The sequence below is a fragment of the Thunnus thynnus genome, chromosome 19, assembly GCF_963924715.1.
Source record: "Thunnus thynnus chromosome 19, fThuThy2.1, whole genome shotgun sequence".
Taxonomy (NCBI): domain Eukaryota; kingdom Metazoa; phylum Chordata; class Actinopteri; order Scombriformes; family Scombridae; genus Thunnus; species Thunnus thynnus.
In genome coordinates, this window is record NC_089535.1 from 6,268,794 (window position 1) to 6,275,835 (window position 7,042).

Consider the following 7,042-nt stretch of genomic DNA (forward strand, 5'->3'; position numbering starts at 1 on the left):
ATTAGAGGGATTGACATGAACTTGACCTTCGTTGTAACGTCACATATCAGTAGTTGCACAAAAAGATAAAGTGGACATGGCAAACTTTGTACAAACGAGAGACATTTAGTCTAATGAAGTGCATTTGTCCAATTAATAATGTCCAATGTCCAGTTATTAATCCAGAATATTGAGTTGTCTTTTTGTTTGTTTGTGGGTTTGTTTCTTTTAGATTTTTTGGGTTTTTCTTTTTACATATATTGTGCCATACTAAGCATGTTCTGTAATGAAATGTTGAAAGTAGAGCTGATATTATAGCTCAATTAATTGATAAGTCAATCAACAGAAAATGAACAGGTAGCTATTTTGATGATCGATCAATTGTTGCCGTCATTTTCAAGTATAAACGCCAATACTTTGATGGTTCCAGATTCTCAAATGTTAAAATTAACCATTTGTAGGAAATTTTCATGGATGTTTTTCACAATTTTCTGATGTATAAAAAAAATAAACATTGATCAATTGAGAAAATAACCGGCATATTAATAAATAAAGTGAGATATTCAATTCCAGGATCACATCAAACACATTAAGCAGCAGGAGATTTGGAAATTTGATTCATGACCTCAGTATTTATAAAATCCAACAAAGAACATCGGTCATGAACGAGAAATAAATTTTGACCTGATGATGTCACTTCATGAAAGGCTAGGGGAAGGGTTCAAAAAAGTTATTAAATTTGATCCTTGGGGTAACAGCTACCAAATTTCATTGCAATCCATCCAATAGCTGTTGAGACGCTTTATAAGCTGCAAGAGAATATGCAAATAAATACAAGGACTTACTATTTTGGCAATGTTTTGTATTTCCTGTATACATATATACAGGAAACACCCCAGGTGTCACCTTTTCTTGGCCTTGTGATTTATCTGTCTGCTCTCTCTGCTGGTCCTCCAGCTGTTGGCCAAACATATTATTCAGCTGGGGTTGTTGTTGTTGTTTTGACGATTGTTTTGTTTTGCTTTGGTTGCGGTGATCCTGATGGGACAACATCTTAAGGGAGGGGAAGGGGTGGGTGTCACATTTTGTTTGGCCTTGTGATTTACCTGTCTGCTCCCTCTAGAGGTGTTCATGAGGGCAGCTTGCAACAGCTGAGGGCCCACAGGGTTCCCAGGTTATTTAAGTCCAGGCTGCAGCACAGCCCAGTCTCACATTCTTCTCTGACTGCTTACGGCTGCTGCTGGTTGCGGCTCTCTGTTCTCCCCTTCAGCTACTTGGTTTGGTTTAGCTCTGTTTCCGTAGTTTGGTTATGTTTTATGTTCTTGCACCTTAAAACACTCACACACACATTTTACACTCATGCACATCATACACCACTGACTACTGATTTCCACACTCCATATTGTGAATTTTTCATTTTGTTTAATTTTGTCTAATTTGGTTAATTTGTGTTAATTAACTTATTCTCTATTAAAACTAAGCATGGTGTGTGTTCTATTTTGGTGCGGCCAATGAGCCGGGTCATAACAATATATATATTTACTGAAAAAATTATTTTATTGCACATATGTTTCACAGTGAAAAGCTTTCTGTCATTCCTTGCTTTGTACTTTCTTTAAATATGCATCACTTCTAAAACAAAACAACCTTTTGTCTAAATATGTTTGAGTATCATTGTGAGAGTGAAAGACAACCAAGAAGCAACAGTTATGTGATCAGCAAACATCCCTCCTTGGTATAGTTTGTTTAATGCTTCCCCCTGCTGGTGAGAAATGTGCAGTACATCCGATATGTACACTAACTGAGCACTTTATTAGGAACACCTGTGCAATTAAATGCAATCCAATACAACAGCTCTGACATAAATTCTACTTGTCACTCAGTTCTTGTTCACTCCTCTTCTGTTACACTGCTGCACAGAATACCACGGGAGGTGAAAGTAAACTTTTATGGAACTTTATTTGTCACTGTCCTCAGTTTACACACAACATGTTAGCATATGCAACCAATAATACAATTGACTTCTCCCAACAAAACTCTTCTTCTCCTCTTCTTTTTAACCCTCTCCACAATTTCCCTACTATGGCAAGTAACCTAGGTCACAAAATACATACCCCTCAATATTATTTCCCATTTACTGCCTTACATCATGTTGAAGAACTTTGTGTTTGGTCATCTAACTGGTCATCAAGTCAATAGCCATACTAAGCATGTTCTGTAATGAAATGTTGAAAGTAGAGCTGAAAGGAAAGCCCAATAAATTGATTAGTCAATCAACAGAAAATTAACAGGTAGCTATTTTGATAATCGATCAATTGTTGCAGTCATTTTTAAGTATAAACGCCAATAATTTGATAGTTCTAGATTCTCAAATGATGTATAAAAAAATAAACATTGATCAGTTGAGAAAATAATCACCATATTAATAGGTAGACCAAAATCCAGAGTTGCAGCCTTATCTGAAGTAAGTGTGGGAGACAGTACTGAGATGACGCTTACACAGAGTGAGATATTCAATTCCAGCATCACATCAAACACATTAAGCAGCAGGAGATTTGGTTTTTTGATTCATGACCTCAGTATTTATAAAATCTTTACTACGGGAGGACCGGATGTCACACTTTTACTGAGGAAACTGTGAAACTGTTGCAATATTGAACAAAAGTTACATTTTAACAGAAGAAGTCAGGACAGCAGTGCTTTGAACTAAATGCTCGCAATGACAATGCTAACATGCAACTAACATACTACTAAATTAGCACTAAACACAAAGAACATCTATGGATGATGGCAGTGGTTTGGTCATGAACAAGAAATAAGTTTTGACCTAATGATGGCACTAAATGAAAGGCTAGGGGAAGGGTTCAAAAAAGTTATTAAATGTAATCCTTAGGGGGACAGGTACCAAATTTCATTGCAATCCATCCGATAGCTGTTGAGACTGGTGGGTGTATGGGTGGGTGTCACTGACACTGATTTCCACACTCTATATTGTGAATGTTTAGTTCATTTTGTTTAATTTGGTCTAATTTGGTTAATTTGTGTTAATTAACTTATTCTCTATTTATTTGTGTTAATAAACTTATTTTCTATTAAAACTTATTTTCTGTTAAAACTAAGCATGGTGTGTGTCCCATTTTGTTGTGGCCAGTGAGCTGGGTCATAACAATATATATATTTATTGAAAAAATTATTTTATTGCACATATGTTTCACAGTGAAAAGCTTTCAGTCATGTCTTACTTTGAACTTTCTTAAAGTATACATCACTTTTTAAACAAAACAACCTTTTGTCTAAATATGTTTGAGCATCATTGTGATAGTGAAAGACAACCGAGAAGCAACACTTCTGTGATCAGCAAACATCCCTCCTTGGCATAGTTTGTTTAATGCTTCCCCCTGCTGGTGAGAAATGTGCAGTACATCCTATATGTACACTCACTAAGCACTTCATTAGGAACACTTGTGCAATCTAATGCAATCCATTACAACAGCTCTGACATAAATTCTACTCTTACGAGGCTTATACATTTTCAGTTTTTGTTGACATTATGAGAAAGGTAATAATTCTACTTTGTGTTTATTATTGATGTCGTAGTGGATGGTAGTGGTGTACTGGAGAGCATTATATTGAAAATTGTTGGAAGTAATTTGCCCCCCTCATATATATTAATGTGGTGGACAATTGTTACTCCACTACATTTATTTCACAGCTAGAGCTTCTTTTCACATGAACACTAAAATGTAAAACCGACCCAACAATATAATACAATCCTGGTCTTGAAGAGGGACTGTGTCAGAATGTAGTTTTAAGACTTGAATTGTTTTAGTTTATGTTCAGCTCATTTGTTATAAAGTTGTGTTTAATTAAACTCCACACAGAAAACTGAGGACAAGGTAGTATTATTCCATCATAGGAGTACTGTAAGGCTGCAACCAACAATTATTTTCATTATTAATAGGTCTGACAACTATTTTCTTTTATAACTGATTGATTGTTCAGTATATAAAATGTCAGAACATAGTGGTGTAGGATATTTCTCAGCAGAACACTGTCTATCTTAAAAAGTGGGGGCTTCCATAAGATACCACCCCCCCTCCCCAGTCAGCCACTGGTCTGTGAAAACCAGTCAGCCACCTCCTCCTGGAGTAAGAAGACATCGGGACAGGATTGGCAAGAGACTGCTAACGACTCTGAAGAGTCAGGTTTGGGGATACAGGCACCTCCAAAGATAAGACATTGAAGGCCCGCATGGAATCTCATAAGAAAAGGTGGTATAAAATGTTCAACAAAATGTCCAACAGCACTGTTTGACCAACAGGACTAAGGATGGACCTGCCTTGTTGAAGTGTGTGTGTCTGAACACACTGTTGCACAACAACTCCCCCTCTCATCCTGGGCCACTCCCCACAGACAATCACAACTCCCCCCTCTTTCTGATTGTCTCTCCTTTTCCCCTTTTGTCCCAAATCAAGAGACTATTGCCAGATATACCTGCATGCTTTTAAAAAGGCTGCAATGCCATTGCCTTATTCCTTTCCTTGTTGTTTGAATGTGTACATTTGCATCTATAATTATGTTAGAAATTTACAATAATTTTATCATAGTTCTTTCAGTTGTATGTGTGTTAAAATCTGGTAAATAATATCTCAATAACAACTAGAGATAAACATGTGCTGTTTGGCAGCATTGTAATCTCCTAAGCATAAGAAATTAGATTTTTAGTCACGGTAGTTGTTTGGTAAAAAGGTACAGTTTTTGAGAAGTTGTTTTAAAGTAAGAAATATTATCTGACCTCCAGTGGATGCCATGCCCTCAGAGGGGGGTCAAACAAAGATACCACCCCTGGGGGGGTCAGCAGTCCTCTGATTGGTCAGATGCTTCTTTGAAGTCCCTTACCTTACTGTACCTATAAAAGACCATCACTAGAATGAAATAATTGGATTCTTTTTGTTACTGGTACGAAATCCCATTCTTTCTCTGTGTTGAGACCAACTTCAGGTGACAATTCTTCATCTCCACTCCATGCGGTGGCAACACCTTCTCATCCCTCCTGATGGCATCATCTCACTCAGCAGCTACCAGTCCACAGACATGCTAGTAGCACACTTCTGCTCTGCTAACTGGGTGAATTCAAAAAGCTTAATCTGCTTAGAACTGAATTTTAAATTTGCCACCCCAGTTTACCAGCTGCTTCCAGTGATGGTCACTAGTCAGTCTGTGTTTGTTCATCTGTTGCACCCCCTTTTCTGACAAACTCCGGTTCTGCATTCATTCATTCATTGTAGCGCCATTGTTTGTTTAGTGAGTGTTGTGTTGTGTTATTGTTAGGTTAGTCTTTTAGTAATAAATGTTTTGTGTATAAGTTCATTGCCTTTGTTTTCTTTAACTTACTTTAAGTAAGTCACTTTACGTATCCGATCCCTTTTCTGAGTGCAAGTAATCCCTTTCCAAAACTGATTTATGTGTTAAAGATTCTCTTGACTGATCACCAAGAGAAGCTATTTATTAGTGTTGTTGTACCGATTCTGAAGTTATATCGCTGGACGAATAATTGAAGAAATTCTGCATAGTCATTATTCCCTGAAGTCCAAGTTAACATATTATATGTTTAAGGATAGGTTCTGTCTTAAAACAACAGTCAGGTGTTCATATGAACAGTGAAAGAGTTTTCCTTGCTGTAATCATTCCTCCCATTCATACTGGTTGTTAACAGATCCCCTTCAAATGTGTTTTCAATGGAAGTGATGGGGGCCAAAATCCAGTGTGTCCACACAGTCATTTTGTGCATAAAATGTATTTAAAAGTTTATCTGAAACTTATATGAGGCTTCAGCAGTCTGAGTTAGTCATATCAAGTGGATACATACATTTACAGTCTTTTTAGTGTCAAACTTCCTCTTTGTGTTTCCTCAGACAGTGTTTCCCTGTTGAGCTGCAGTGGCGGTATAGTAACAGGAAGACGGACTTTGGCACTAAAAAGACTGTAACGATGGAAGATATTTACTTGATTTGATTCATTTGGACAAAAGCTTCATATTAGCTTCAGATAAACTCTTAAATACATTTTTGCACCAAAGGAGGACTGTGGATTTTGGCCCCCATGGTCAGTGTGAACAGGAGGAACGACTATGGCAAGAAAAACCTATTTCAGTTTTCACTGGTAGAGAACCTGAGACCCAAGGAGAAGCTGTGGTTTCTTGCACATAGCAAACATCCCTAAATTTTAACCTCAAATGTAAAAAAGAAGAAGTTTCAAATTTTCCACGGAATGTGTTGTAAGTGACAGTCAAAGAAAGGTCATTGCTTTATGCAAAGTCATAAAACATCAGCATGTAACTGGTAGATGTCCTGGTGGAAGATCATACAGTGCTGCTTGAAAGTTTGTGAACCATTAGAATTTGCTCTACTTCTGCATAAATATGACCTAAAACGTGATCAGATTTCCATTCAAGTCCGAAAACTAGATAAAGAGACATCAATTAAACAAATATGACAAAAACTTTACACTTGTTTGTTTATTTATTGAGGGAAATGATCCAATGTTACATATGTATACATTTATTTGAAGGGGAAATGAGAGTCGGGTGTTTCAATCAATGGGATGACAATCAAGTGTGAGTCTGGGCGGCCCTGCCTTAATTAAAGAAGAGAAATCTGGGTCTTCACTATCACAGTCTGAGCTTCACAAGACAGGTTTGTGGAAGTGTGTCATGGCTCAAACAAAGGATATTGCTGAGGACCTTAGAAGAAGAGTTGTTGATGCTCACCAAGCTGGAAAGGGTTACAAAACCATTTCTAAAGAGTTTGGACTCCACCAGTCGACTGTCAGGCTGATCGTGTACAAATTGAAGACATCCAACACCATTGTTTCCCTCCCCAGGAGTGGTCGAACAACAAAAATCACACCAAGAGCAGGCGTGTAAAATACTGGGAGGCCACAAGGGACCCCAGGGTAAAGTCTAGGAAACTAAAGGCCTCTCTTGCAGTGGCTACAGTCAATGTTCACGAGTCCACCATCAGGAGAACATTGAACATTAATGGTGAGCATGGCAAAATTGTAA

At 37.5% G+C, this 7,042-nt stretch overlaps 1 protein-coding gene across 1 annotated transcript in view; it reads left to right on the plus strand.

Moving 5' to 3' along the window:
- Positions 1-7,042, plus strand: part of LOC137170289 (proteinase-activated receptor 2-like) — a 117,360-nt gene that overhangs the window by 23,220 nt on the left and 87,098 nt on the right. The gene's annotated exons all lie outside the window — the stretch shown is intronic.